Source organism: Sciurus carolinensis, chromosome 1 (genome assembly GCF_902686445.1).
Source record: "Sciurus carolinensis chromosome 1, mSciCar1.2, whole genome shotgun sequence".
NCBI classification, from domain to species: Eukaryota; Metazoa; Chordata; class Mammalia; order Rodentia; family Sciuridae; genus Sciurus; species Sciurus carolinensis.
In genome coordinates, this window is record NC_062213.1 from 101,762,059 (window position 1) to 101,777,627 (window position 15,569).

The window sequence follows — 15,569 nt, forward strand, 5'->3', positions numbered from 1 at the left end:
GATGTGGTTGTTCTCTTCAAAGATCTGAAGAGCAGTTGTTGGTGGAGGGATTAGATCAATTTAGAATCTCTTCGGAGGACAGAACAACTGATGGGAGCAAGTTGTGGGGAGGCAAGTGTTGGCTTAGTATAAGGAAAAAGCTTTCTAAATAGCGAGCTACCTGAGCAGTGCAGAGATCCCTGACCCTCAAGTTATTCAAGCAAAGGCTCCATGACCTCTTAATGCTAATGAGAGTGAGTGTATTAGAGATTCTTTCCATCAGTGTTTTAATACCTTAAACCAAAAGAAATCATGTGAGAAGGTTTGATACCTAGCACTGCAAAAAACTTTTTCAGTCATTATATTTACATATAATAATTATAGACAAATTCAGAAGTAATTCAGAAGAATCACAAATCATATGTTTATAATCCAATTTTCACAAACTGATATATGCATGCTATATGATGGGCACTCAGACCTAAGAATGAGAATATGACCAGCACCCCTAATACCCACCTTATGAGTCCAAGGATAACCATTACCCTGATATTGAACACCATAGATTAGTTTTGCTTAGTTTTGAACTTGGTGTAAATGAAGTTATATATTTTATACTTTTTCTCCAGTTTCCTTCACTCAGTCTTATGCTTTTGGGATTATTCTACACAGTTGTGTGCAGTTATTGTTCATTTGTTCTAGCTTCTAAATAAGATCTGTTGTGTATAAATATGTCAGTTTATTTATCCATTTTATTGTTAATAGGCATTTGGGTAATTTCGAGTTTGGGGCTATTAAAATAGTGTTACTATGAACATTTCTGTACATGTCTTTTGTGACCATATGTACACATTTCTGTTGGGTAAATAAATAGAAATAGAATCCCTGGATGACAGAAAATGAATGTTCAGCTTTAGTAAATACTGCCAATTTGCTTTCTAAAGTGGTTACGAAACAGGTTTCTAAAGAGAGTGTCCAAAGGGTAGTGACAGTGAAAAGGTGCTCTACATTACTCGTCATCAGGAAAATAAAAATTAGAACCACAGTGTCACATCACTACATACATGTCGAATTGTTGAAATTGAAAAGTTAGAAAAGAACTGAGGTTGTATGTCAGTGACAGAGTGCTTGCCTAGAGTGTAAGAGGCCTTGGGTTCAATCTCCAGCACTGCCAAAAAAAAAAAAAAAAAAAAGAAAAGAAAAATTGGCAGGATGAAACCCTTAGAATATTCATACTTTTTTTACCCTACCCACAGGAAGAAAAGTCATTTACACCGTCACCAAGTTCACTTAAATGTGTAAAAAACTGAAAGTTTCATGTAACATCTTAAACTTACTATGTGTTTTATACTCAGATATTTTCTATTCTGATCTTCTTTAGAAAACAAATGCTGGTTATGACTCAATTTATTTCAGCACCTAGCTGGTCACAGTTGGAAAAAACGTATAATTATAGGCTGTGGCTAGTATCTCAGATCCTTCTTAACTTACAGATCAGATCAGTTCATAAGTATTTATTTAAAATGCAAGAACCCATAGCTAGGCACATTGGCACAAGCCTATACTTCCAATGACTCCAGATACTGAGGCAGGAGGATCATAAGTTTGAGGTCAGCTTCAGCAATTTAGTGAGACCCTAAGCAACTTAGTGAGATCCTGTCTTAAAATTTAAAATAAAAGAGGGTTGGGAATGTAGCTCAGTGGTAAAGTGTCCCTGGGTCCAATCCCCAGTACCAAACAAAAAAACCAAATAGGCCAGACACTGTGCTAGATGCTAAGCATAAAACAACGAGTTAAACTGGTTCTCTGCCTTCGAGGGTTTATATTCTTATCTAAAATTTTAAATGAGGTTAAGGCAGAGAGACGTGTTGGCTTCTCTGAGAGAATAGTGGAAAAACAAATCCAGGGGATTCTGAGCATAGAAATTAACTATAATTCCTACCATTTATTAGTCTTTCATTGGGTGCTAATCCCTTTGCATGCTTTATTTCACCTAATGTTCAGAATTCCATGAAGTAAGTATTCTAACCATTCTTAAGATAAGGAAATTCAACTTAAGAGAGAACAACTAATTTTCCCAAGAAAGAAAGAAAGCCTAAAACTATCTCATTCTAAAGCCTAAGCTCTTTTTTAAATTAATTTTTTATTTGTTGTAATTAGTTTTACATGATAATAGAATTGTTTTATTTGAGTAGAATTTTGTGGCAACTCAGTTTCTGAGTTGGTTCTGAAACTGCCTATTTGTATTGACTCCCCTTAAATTTCTGAATAAGCTTAAGACTGTGATTCTTTCCCCAAATTTCATTCTGGGAAACTCTGGAAAGTCCCTTCTCTGAGAGGAACTTCAGCTGACCCCCTCATAATCTTTATCCTGATCAATCTCCCCACAAAAGACAAGGTACTGGGTATTTGAGTTCTAAAAATTGCCTTAGCTGGGCATGGTGGCACACACCTATAAACCCAGCAACTAGAGATATTCATGCAGCAGGATCAAGTTGGAGGCCAGCCTAGCAACTTTGCAAGACATTATCTCAAAAACAGGCGCTGTGGAGGTGCTTCAGTGGTAGAATGCCCCTGGGTTCAATTCCTAGTACTGAAAAAACAATTCAGATATCCTTTACTTCTAGCTGCCCAAATTAATGGCTTATAAAAGCAGAAATTATTACCTTGCAGTTCTGGAGATCAGAATTCTAAAAATTGGTCTTTGAGGCTAAAATCAAGGCATTTAAATAGATGTTTGTGAACTGGTCTGATCTATGAGTTAAGAAGGGTCTGAGACATCAGCAGGACTCTTTCTTCTGGATGCTTTAAAGAAGAATCTATCCCTTGCCTTTCCTAGCTTCTAGAGGCTACCTACATTCCAGGCCCCAGGGCCTCTGTCCAGCAATGTCATCACTCTGGGCTCTGCTACCATTATCACATCTTCTTCACTTAGTTTGACCCTGACATGTCCTTTTGCAGACCCTTGTGTTTACATTGGGACCAACAGATAAACCAGGATAATCTCATGTCACATCCTTCATCCTATCTACCAAGTCCCTTTTTCCTTGTAAAGTGGCATATTCAGAGATTCTGGGAATTAAGTATGTGGACATCCTTGGAGTGCCAGTCAGCTTGCCACAATTCCTGCCACAGTTGTTAAATGCTGGAAAAGTCATTGCTAGTTCTCTTTCCTTTTCTGACAACAATATTGGAAAGCTGAATAAAAGTCAAACCCTATATGAACCTTATACTACTTTCCTGGATGAAAAACAGCAACAAAAAAGTGAACTTGAAATATTTAGGGGTACCCTGTAAGACTGAAGGTGAGGAAAAGAAAGCAAATAATTATTCTATTTTATTTTGTTTCTTTTGATTTAGTGAAATGCAAACATTAATTGTATTTGCCTCTTATGTCTGTGAAAATTTGGAGAAGGGAAGTAACATCCAAGAAAAATAATGGTCTAGTTTCAGAATTTGATCTTGTTTCTTCTCTTTTTATAAGACAAGATGTCCATTTGCTAAAACTGTATCATACTTAACAGATTCCCATTGATAAATTATTTGTATTTATTCTGCTCCATGTTAATACTTAGCTAAGAGGAATAAGGGACATTTATATTTTTTTGAATTGATGGTGACTTAGTACAGAATTCTGTTTACAAAAGCATAGTTATGACCAGAGATGGCAATTTGCCCCATATTACAGATGTGGTGCTGAGGCTAAGGAGGTTATGTGATCTGCTGGTGTTCACAACTAGTATGCATTAGTGCATGAAGGTCTGGGTAATGATGGTGTCTTTGCTTACTATGGTGATGGTGCTTTGTGCATAGCATTTTGTATTAGGAAAATGCTTGTTTTCATATTTCTATTTCTCAAACATCCTGTTGAATTCATCATGTCGAATTTCCTGTTTAATATTCAGCTCTGCTGGCAATTAGTTTTCTGGGTTTTGAAAAGGAAAATCTGAATTGGCAACTCTGGTCTACCTTGAAATGGGTCTAAAATTGGAATTTTGACTTGGGGAATTTGTCTCAATTGGTGCCTTCACTCCTGCTTGCTTATTTCCCACAAACCAGAACCATGTGGATCCCACCTCAACCTCTTTTTTTTGTCTTCATGTTTATGCTGGATTTAAAGTACTAGACGATTGGGAAGGGGTTGCTTTTCTCTGTAAGTGTGAGGAGTATGGGCTTCATCATAGCGCCTCCTCCATCTCAGGTGGCTCGCCTGACTGTGGCTGAGGGATCATTGGTGCAAGACTATCTTGACCATCCATCCATTCAGTGGATGCCCAGAGACAATACTCCCATTGAAATTGAACCCATTTTACAAATAAAATTCTAAATTGAGTGCAGACTATTCCACAAGTTGATTCAGGCAAAAATTCAAGTTATATTTAAAGTTACAAGGAAGTTCAGAATAAAGGAGATGTCATAATGACCCAAGATGGCTCTACCCAATTCTATTTTGAAACATTCAGATGCACTGAGGACTTGTTTTCCTTGGTCTCCAAGTATCTTCTGAGTTCTGTGACTAGCAAGACAGGCATGATGTGATTTTTTTCCCCCTGAGTTTTCATAGCTGAAGCACGTTTAGTCACAGACTATTTAAAATGAATTTTATAATATAAATAATCTCATATTTTAATAGCACTTTAATAATCTGTGATGTATTTTCTTTCACCTGTCTCATTATTCCCAGTCCTTTTTAGCTTGTTACACTTTATAGAAACTTCTTTCTTTTTGGCTTCTCCAAGGTCAGATAGGGAACAGGTAACCTGCTATTAGTTTTTTCCTCATTGGGGCCAGAGCGACAGGGGTACACAGAAGCAATAATTGCTAATACATGGGAAGCACTGATGACAAAGGAAATTGAATAATTTCTAGCATTTCATACAATTTAAAATTATATTTATTTTCAATTTCAAAATATGGTATATTATTATTCATAACACAGGATAGTACGTTATGTGGAATTACTATATATTACCTAATCATTCTCATGCTAAGGCCTATAGTTTTCCAATTTTTAACTATGATAAATAATTGATAAACACATAAGTGCATAAAGCATTGTCTTCCATAGGATTACTTTTGAATGATAAAGGTTCAGAAGCAGAATAACTGTGTCAAACATTTTCAGTTCTTGAAAACATATTTTAAGTTGTTTAGACCTTGTATTCACATCAATAAGATATTTTGTTCAACTTAAAAATCTTTGTCAAGACCTGAATTCCTTTATTGCAGAGGAGGAAACTGAGACACACTGACATAAAGAGGTGATTCCTACTTTTTAATTTTTATTTATTTATTTTTTTGGATTTTTTTTTTTTATTCCTAGGTCAATCAACCAACATTTCCAACTTATACCCTTCTGAAGGGTAAAATGCTTCATTATTGCTGTCAGTCTTCATCAGTATAGCAAAGTATTCACTGAAATGATAGTAAAATTTTTTTTCATCTAAGAAAATAAAAGTATATTTAAGTTATATAAAAAGTATGCATATATATTAGGATGTCCATTGCAAGGAAAGAGAGAAAAGAACATAAGTGCTATATTTGCTTATGGAATCATGGGCAAAACCCTTTAAATGCTTCTTATAAACTAAGTCAATATAAGTTTTTGTAGCAGGAAGAAATTTACATTGTGTTCACCAAGTGACAGCATGTAAGTTTTAGAACTGAGTAGGTTTTAGAAATATATTTAGAGATTTTCAGGTTATTGGCACCATGGGAACAGGATTATTGCTGGCAGTTGTAGGGAGCTGATTGTAGAGTGATGGTCACTCTACTTACCCTGAGCTATAATTATTACGTGTGGACCTTAATGTACCGGATGTTCCCACCTACACACCTAGCCTTGCTTTGCTAGGATAACTTTGTTTATCCTTTGGGGTTAGTTTCATCATTACTGCCTTTTGAAATTATTTTTGGAAGCTAATTCTGGGTATTTTCTGAAGCTTACTCTGTTATAGCATGCACCTCCTGGGTTTATTTGGTGTTTTCCATGATCAAAATTCATTGAAAGAATGAACTGTTATTTGTCTCTACATCTTTAGCATCTAACATTGTTTATAGCACATAGCAGGTCCTCTGTGAAGAGCATTCAGATAACATTCCCTGAAGGACTGATGTAAATATCTGTTAGGTGTCTCATTATGAAATGGATACAGCAAGGTTCAAAGTGTGATGGAATTATGCAAATTACATATACATGTATATGTATGTTTATATATCATCGTTTAAGACTTATGTATCAAACTCCTTTTTTGATTTAGACTTATCAAATACTCAGTACATGATAGTGAATGAAATATAAACCCTTTCTTCAAGGAGCTGATGTTCTAGAGGAGTCCGTAGGCAGGAGCATGTATTGGTGTTATGCCTTGAACTTCAGTTCCTTGACTTTACTTCAGTATACCATAATCACAGACATCATTTATGTCTCATCTTTGCACCAGATTCCCCACTTTCAAGATCCTTAACTCTAAAATTATATTCCCTGACCAGAGATCATCTCCCCTATTTTGCTGTTCTTTCCGAATGTTCAGTTTACTGTCTCACTTAATTCTGTTCCTCAGTTCCTCCATATTTTATAGGTTGTCTACTCTTTTTCCTTCCCTACTGAGCCTAGATTCAGGGTCAGCTCTTTGAATCATGTTCTCAGCACTGCTTTAGAATCTCTGACACCTTTATAATCCCCAGCCCATGGCCTTTAGTCGACATGTTATCCTCTGGAATCCTATAAACTTTGTTTCAGTACATCATAAAACCACATGGAGAAAGAAGACTCTAGGTTCATTCTTTTTAATCTCAGACTGATCTATAATGCTAAGAAATTCTCCTTCTCCTCTCCTCTTCTTCTCCCTGCTTCCTCCCTATACCCTTCCTCCCTGGACTTCTCTTCTTAAAAACACACTTGTTACAATAGTATAACAAGTTTCAATAGTATAAATAAAAGCAAGATACAAATGACCTACTCAACATTATTTCTTTTTTTGTAGAAGTCACATAAGCAAAACTAAAGGACAATTGAAAGCAAATATATAAAATCATTTTCAATGTTGTCTTTGGTGGTAACATTTTAAAAATTAGTTTGATTTTTCTCCATAAACCTTTCTCCTTTCTAAAATTTCTATAAGGAGCAAGTAGTTGTTTTAAAAGCACTAAAAACAGACAAAAAGAAAATAAATGATGAAAGATTATATGAATAAAAAGTAGGTAGAAATGGGGAAAATCACCTATCTCTTGACATCCAGTCTAGGGCTGTAGCTAGACTGAGCCAGTTGCTTCACCATACCCCAGTGCCTTGGGAATATTAATGGTTAGTGAAAACAGAGGACTCTGGAATGCATTGTCAGTACCAAAAGTAAAGCGCAAAAGGTAAGTTCTAGAAGCCGGTGGGGAGACCATACACTACTGGTGAAGTGACTGGAACCAAAGTGGATTATTTTTTGTCTCTTTTGAAAGAGTGATATCTGTCTCTTGGCTGATTCAGGGTAGATAGAGGGGAATTTATTAGTTGTTTGGCTGTCTGCTGACCTCATCAACCAAAGTGAGAAAAATAATTACAGAAACAATTTTTATCTTTTTATGATATTAAGTGATTTCAATGAACCCTGATGGAAGGTACCAAGAAAAATAGTTGCCTTTAGGATGAAGACTTAGTGTGCGAAAGAAGAAACAAACAAACAATAAAAAGCAAGACAAAGAAAAAGAAAGGAAAGAAAACAAGGAACTAAACAGATGTATAATGATGTTGTAGCTCCCTGCAGCTATTGAGGACTAGCACTCCAGATAACTGCCTCTCAGAGTTCCATTTGGTCATGGTCACTCTCAGTGAATAGTCTGTGTTGAGTGAAGGGTGTAATTGCAGCCTGTACAGTAGAAAAGTGGATGTTTCTGGATCAGTGCCAAGTTAGTCCACACTTAGCATATGGAGGGAAGCTCAAAGGGATGCTCTCTCTGTGCTGAGGGTCTTTGCCAATTCAGCATCCTTGCTTGCAGAGATTATAATGATAGGTCTTGAGATGAGAAAAAAATGATAATCTCACTGTATTTATTATATAATAGTTCTGTGCTCTGCATCTGTGACTTCTATCCTATTTGCATTTGAATATGTGTTTTTGCAATTCTGGTGCCAAATGGGAGGTATTTGGCAACTTTTGAAGCTGGAAGATATACTCACTGTCACTCTTGGCAAGAGAAAAAAGATCTGGGAAGGAGAAGTTTCAGAGCATGTTCACAAATGACCTTTTTCTACTTTGATTGTGTCTGGTTCCATCTCTTCTCCTGCCTTTCAGTTTATTCCCTGTGTCTGTTAGGGACAATGACCATTGTTATCACAGAAGGAGCTTGGGGAAGATGTGAATATTCTAGAGAGATTTAGTTAGAGATGAGGAAGTATAAAATAACAAATGACTCATTTTTTCAGGATAGGACCTATAAAAGTAGTCATACAAGCTACTTCCCTTTTAGAATTTTAATCTGTCATATGGCATCTGTTACCTAAGTACTCAAAGACTCAAGTTTATGATGTATTCATCAAGGATAAGTTGGTATCCCAAAAAAACAAATTTGTTTTTAATGTGAATCTCCTGTGCACAGTAGATAACCCACCCTTCTTTTCTTCTTGGTTTCTCAGTTGCCATTTCCCTGGACTCAAGGCAGATATGAAGGAGACTCCCACTATATGTATGGGTAGAAATAGGACATATTGGGAATAAAAAAGGCCATTGTCAAATTCAGGCTCTGACATCAACCAGCCGTGTGATTTTGGACAAATTATTTCATTCATCCAGGCTTCTTGCTTTCTCATCTGTAAAACAGTGATGAAAGTGCCTACTCTTCAGAGATTTATGAGGATTTAAGGATGTCTGAACACTCACTAAGTTGGGAGGTGGCATTGGTGGTAGGTGGTGATGGTTGTCCATAATGATAATGATGATCATTTATTGAAAGATTAGTGTTGAGAAGAATACTAGTGTATGAAAACATTATTGAGCTGTAAAGTTATGCATAGGTAGAACAGAAATTATTACTTGTAGATGTCTTTGTGTTTAATGTGATATTACTTGTGAAATCCTACAGTTTACAAATTGTCAGGGTCAGAGCATGACATTTAAAAAAAGTAGGCCACAGTTCTTTTCCTTCTAACCCTTTTTATGTGCCAGGATTGAATGTGGATATAATTTTAAGAACATGGAAAGTGGACCTTTGAAATATTTCTTTCATTTGAATGAAAATCTAGCACCCATCAACTCATATCAGATGAGCTTTAGGAAGATAGGAATTAGAGCAGGATGTATATTTGGTTCTGTACTTCCATACTTAATATTGTGGAGACTGATAAATAGTAAACTTCAATCTTCTTGTCATGCAACATACTATTTGATAAGGCCACAGTGATCCTAATCCCTTACATATTTCATTTTTTATCTAGGTGATTAATTAGAATGAATAATACAGTTAAATCAAAATACATTCTCTAACTTAAAAAAAATAGAAATCATTGTGTAAAAATGTGGGGTTGTGGGGGGACACTCATCTGCATTTTTTCTTTTTTAAAAATATATATTTTTAGATGTTGATGCACCTTTATTTTATTCATTTATTTTTATGCAGTGCTGAGAATGGAACCCAGTGCCTCACACAGGCTAGGCAAGCGCTCTACCACTGAGCCACAACCCCAACCCCTCACCTGCATTTTCTACCACTCCAAACCCTCAGTAATTTTACCTCTCCAAGTTCTTTTCTGGTCTGTATCTATAGGCATTTTTGCAGTAATGCAAATCTTAGTTCTGACTCTTTCTTCTGACATTATTATTAAATCACCTTTGGGGTTTGTGTTAGATTTCCATCACTATAACATATGCCTTGGGTAAATTTACTTAGAAGAGGAAGACAGTATTTGGATCACAGCTTTAAGAACCTTCTGCAACTTTAAACATGCTCCTTCTCTGACCAAAGCTGCCAAGTTTTTCAAATATTTTTGAGATGCTTTTAGCTCCCAGTTCTCACTAAATTTGGCTCAAATAGCCAGCAATACTCATACCACAGCCTGCATACGGTGCTGCCTTGAAATTCCCTCCATCAGATTAATTAGTCCATCACCTCTAAACTCAACCTAGCACAAAGTCTCAGGGTATGGATAAAATGTAGGCAAGCTGACAACCTATTTTTCTTTACTTTTCTTTTTTTCTTCCAGAATATAACATAGGTAGCCTCTAGTCCAATTGCCAGTGGAGTCCTCATTTCCCCCTGGATCCTCCTGAGCACAGCTTTTACTGTCCACATTTCTGTCAGCATTCTGATTTGAAACTCTTACCAAAATCAACCATTAAACTCCACTTACCACATTCTAGATTTTTTCTAACCTGCTTCTCCAAACTTTTCTAAATTCTGCCCACAAACCAATTCCATCAGCTTCTGAACAATATGGTCAGGTTTAGTCATGGCAACCTTCCTGCTCCCATTAACAATTTTCTATGTTAGGCAGCTTTTTGCTGCTGTGACAAAATACCTGGGCTAAGTAACTTAAAAGGAAAGGTTTATTTCAACTCCCTTTCAGATGTTTCAGTCCATGATTTCTTGGCCCTGTGACTTTGGGCCTGTGGCAACATAATACATCTTGGCAGAAGCACATAGTGGAGGAAAACTGCTCACCTCATGCTGGCTAGGAAGGAAAGGGTGCAGGGAGGGAGAGAAGGGACTGGAGTCTCAGTACCTCATTCAACAGCTTGTCCCCATGACCTGACTTCCTTGCATTAGGCTCCAACTCCTACCAGTTCCACCATCTCCCAGTAGTGTCACAGGCCAGTGACCAAGCCTTTAGCACATGGGCTTTGGGGGGCATTTAAGATCCAAACCATAACATTGTTTAAAGTGGTTAGATGACCATTCAGACTTGGGGAGCAAATTGAAAGCCCCGAACATACCCTTCATTATCCTGTTTTTGTCATGTTTCCTGTGTATTTATAGCTATCCTTGAAAAATCTAGATATAGTATTCTCTATTTTTTGTAGATTTCCTAGAACTCCTCCCTGCCAGTACAAAGTTAATTACTATTTCACTTATGTCCTAAAATCACTGTTAAATTCGATATTGTCTCTTTGAATCATGTGCCTTTCATATAAATGAAAATGCATTCTACTGACATGTATAACCAAGTAGGACAAATAAAAATTTTAAAATTAAAAATCTGTAAATGGCACTTAGGACCATGACTTTTGCTCTAAGTTCTACGTTAGGAAAATAATAATGAATAGCATGTGGCTTTCCCCTTCTGAGTTTCTGATTATAATAAGAGAACCATATTAAAAAAAACTGGAAAGATAGAAAATGCCTCCAGGAGCTAGCCTTTGTTCCGAGATGTGGAGATGCTAAGTGTTGATGCTGGTAAGTGGTGAAGTGAAGCGTGAACAACCTGAGTGTGTATGATTGGCTTGAGGAGGACACCCCCTTTGAGAGTTTGGACACTCATATGGGAAGAAATAACTGGGTTAATCCTTTTACTAGGTGAGACTAAAGGGAAGAAAGTGATGAAGACTAGACATACATCAGCATCTTAGAAATGATTTTATGGTGATTTTTGGTCCTGAGATAGAACTATCTCATATAATCCAGAGACTCATTGCAGAGCCTGATTTGTAATGGTGACTGCCACTTTGTCATGGTTGTGAGTAACATGATGTGTAGCTCCTCTTAGTCCACAAATGAAGCAGGCCAAAATATGACAATGACACCAAATATGGAAGGAAGGTCTTATACCTGACTTATAAAAGTATCTCGCTGCAGGCTCCGTTGTGGTATTCCTCTTTGCTAAGGAAGAAGGAACTCAAGTCTCTATCCACTGCCATCACCAACATTATGAGAGATCAGACTAGTGGGATCAGGGAGATACTCAGATCTTGAAAGAAGTGATATTATTAGCCGTTTCAAGCCAAGCAAAATGGAGTGACTTGGATATTCCTTTCCATGAATTAAACTAACATTCTTTAAAAATTACTGGAAGGAGCCAGGCATGGTGGTGCATGCCTGTAATCCCTGCGGCTGGGTAGACTGAGGCAGGAGGATTGTGAATTCAAAGCAGCCTCAGCAACAGCGAGGTACTACGCAACTCAGTGAGACACTGTCTCTAAATAAAAAATAGGACTGGGGATGTGGCTCAGTGGCCCAGTGCCCCTGAGTTCAATCCCTGGTAGCCCCACCCACCAAAAAAAATTACTTGACGGAATCATCCTGCAGTTTGACAGCATCAGAATATCAGGGGATAGCCAATAACTTTCAGAAAGGAGCAGTCATTTTGCTGATCATTCCCATCCTAATTACCCTAGAATACAATAAGAAAAGAAAACACGTGATATTAAATTTTGAGGCATTGAGTCTAATATATTAACAACTACTTATCAGCTAGTCAAGAATATGTGGGTTGTACAATATGCAGCAATCAAGAAAATGAACAGCTTGTGGGTGGGTTGTGCTTGGAAAATGGTTGGGTTTTCCAATTAAGCAAAATAGTGTCTTGGCCAAGAACATTAGTTTGTGTGTTTAGTGGAATTGGTGTTAGTACTAAAAGGTTGATAAGGTAGGGAGAACAAGAAAGATAAGTCTTATTCCTCATTTATACAGGGAAAGCAAAATTGAAAGTCAAAGCATCTTGGGCAAAAGGTTATATAGTGACATGTATGCAAGAAAGCTGTAAGGTCCTTGGCCCCGGAAAAAAAAAAAAAAAAAAAAAAAAAGAGGAAAGCTGTCTGCTATCTGAACATGAGTCATTCATGGACCGATGTTAAGAAGAACTAGAAACACTTGAATTTGAGAAACTAGAATAAGAGTATGCAATTTTTGTTCTGGACTTGGGTAATATGGCAGAATTTACCAATATACCTTGCTGGTTTGTGGGGGGAGTGCCAGAAGGTAGGTTTGGAGTCTGTCTCTACCATACCCCAATTCTCTTTGCACTTTGGTTTATCAGATGTTGTTACAAATTGCAATCCCCTAGGTATATACTCTGTGTTTCTTCACTTATGAACCCCTTCTCTTGGGGGCATCAAATTCCCTCCCAACCTTTTGGAGCAGCTGAGTGAACCCTGCTGCCTGGCAATAAGAGAGGGAACTTGAGCTCTTAATAGAGCTAAAGTGATTTTTAAAAAATCTCCTGAGAGATTACAAGTATGCCTTTTAACTCAGAGCTTGTCTACAGTAACTTCTCTGTCCTTTCAGTTATTGATTCACACTAGGCAGGCAGTAAGCTTAGAGTGGCTAAGGGTGGAGAGAAGGTGAGGTATCTGGGAGGGCTGATCCTCAGTCCCTTGCTTCTGATCTATATTGTGGAATCTGCAGATAACGAGAACTAAGTGAGATCATGTCTGGAAAGTAGCCCGGATCCTTGGAAAGTATTAAAATGGATTTTATAGTTAAGTATCTATTAGACTAGAATTGCATACTGTAATTACTACAAGGGAACTTCTTTTACAAATATTTGAGGAAACTGGAGTTCAGAGAGGTAAAATTAGTTAGTAGCTTGTCACCACAAACTAATGAATTGTGTGTCAAAGCCAATGAGTTTCTTAAGATTGTGTCTTAAAACAGAAATCAAATTCTATCCACATTTGGTCCGTACTTGTAGCCTTAGAAGTCTGCAGGGAGCTTGTTGGGCACCGTAAGTAAGTAAGCAAGCAAGCTGGAACTACCAGGACAGGGAGGGGCAGGGACTGTGGCAAACTAGAAAACATGCCTGTTCTGTTTAAAGGGGGCAAGTAGTCTCCATATGTGGAGAGGCAAACAGAGTGTTTTGGGACCTTCTCATTTTCCAAGGGAAATTAGAATTGGCTTCACCAGGTGTGAACTAAATAAAACATGTTGGATGTACTGGATTTGGCCTGAGGTTGACATTGTTCCCAAAGGTAGATGCATGTTCACCTTTGTGGACAAGCATAAATACTCAGTGATTAACAACAGCTAAGTGTAAATTTTCCCTCTACATCAAGACATTGTTCTGATGGATAATTTTGACATCCTTCTTCTAATTTACCTCAAAAGAGGGAAACCCATAAGTAGTATACTCCTTTATTGTATTCTTTACTCTCAGGGAAACTTTTTAATGAGGAGAAAGGAATGGCAGAGGACCTGGAAGAATCACAAGATGCTGATCTACTTTCGATTAAAGAAGAATTACCAGTTGTGTTTAGTCCAGTGTGTCCTGTCGGTACTTACTTTTTTTAAGGAGCATAAAGGAAATTTTAAAAATGTTTTTATTAGTGCATTATAATTATATAAAATAGTGGAGTTAATTTTGACATAATCAGACATGCATGGACTGCCTGGTACTTTCATATCTATCTGGGACTTAACAAAGTGAAGATTTATGCCACAATCCAGACCTGAGGGAAGAAAGAACACTAACTTCCAAACAAATACCAGATTCTTCTTTGCCTCTGTGCAAATATCATCTGGCTTTTAAAAAGAGAAGGCTTCTAAATCTCTGTCCATAGAATTCTTTTTAGCTCTGACTGACTGGGAGTACCCAAAAGCTTAAAAAATAAACTAATTGTTAAAAACATCTCTCTGTAGAATTACTGCAATCATCTCTCAGTTCCTTCCTACCCACTTACCCAGTCTGTCGTCAAAACAGTAACCAGCCATTTTAAAACATTGGTCTTTGAGTTCACGTTTCTTTTTGATTTACAAGACTCCAGTTGCTAAGGGCCTTTCAATGTCCTGAAAGACTTTGTATATATAGTTGGTGCCCCCTGCACAGCCCTCCCATTACATCACTGACCTTACCTCCTTCTACTGCTCAGGCATGCTGACCTCCTTACTGCTCTGCAAACTCTAGCATGCTTCCTCCTAGGAGCCTTTGAATTTGATGTTGTCAGTTTAGAAGACTCTTTCCCCAGATACTCCCATACCTATTCTTTTGCTTCTCAGAGAAGCCTTGTCTACTAAAAATTGTAATCTCCTCTGCCTCCCTCTAAATCCTGCATTCTTTATCCACACTCCCTATTTCCCTTCTCTCTCTTCCTTTCCTCCTTTCTCCCCTCCCCATCTATCCTTCTTTCTGGTACTGGTGATTGAATTCAGGGGTGCTCAACTACTGAGCTACATCCCCATTCCTTTTTATTTTGAGATAGGGTGTCACTAAGTTGCCAAGTCTGGTCTTGAACTTCTAATCCTCCTGCCTCAGCCTCCCAAGTCACTGGGATTACAGGTGTGTGCTACAATTCCTGGTTTCAGATAGGAAGTAACAATTCTTTTATTTATTTATTGTTTATTTATTTATGTCTTCATTTTGTGATGCCCTCCAACATGGTAGGCAAGCACTGTACCACTGAGTCCCACCCCCAACCTCTTTCCCTTTTTTTTTTTTATAATAGTTGTAATAGTTGTCCCCAACTGCTACTGCACATTTTACTTATTTGTCTTCTCTTATTGTAAATTCCATGAGTGCAGGAAGTTTGTCTGTTTTGTTCACTGTTCCATTTATGGAACTTAAAACAGAACTGAGGAACACAGTCGGTGCTTGACAAGTATTTGTGGGATACATTTTGAAGATTTTGAAGCTAAGGATGGTGGTGCCTGCTGAGCTGGGCCAGTAAACCTCTTAC

At 37.4% G+C, this 15,569-nt stretch overlaps 1 protein-coding gene across 8 annotated transcripts in view; it reads left to right on the forward strand.

The window, feature by feature from the left end:
- Pde4dip (phosphodiesterase 4D interacting protein) overlaps positions 1-15,569 on the forward strand; it is a 204,053-nt gene that overhangs the window by 29,955 nt on the left and 158,529 nt on the right. The window lies entirely within an intron of this gene.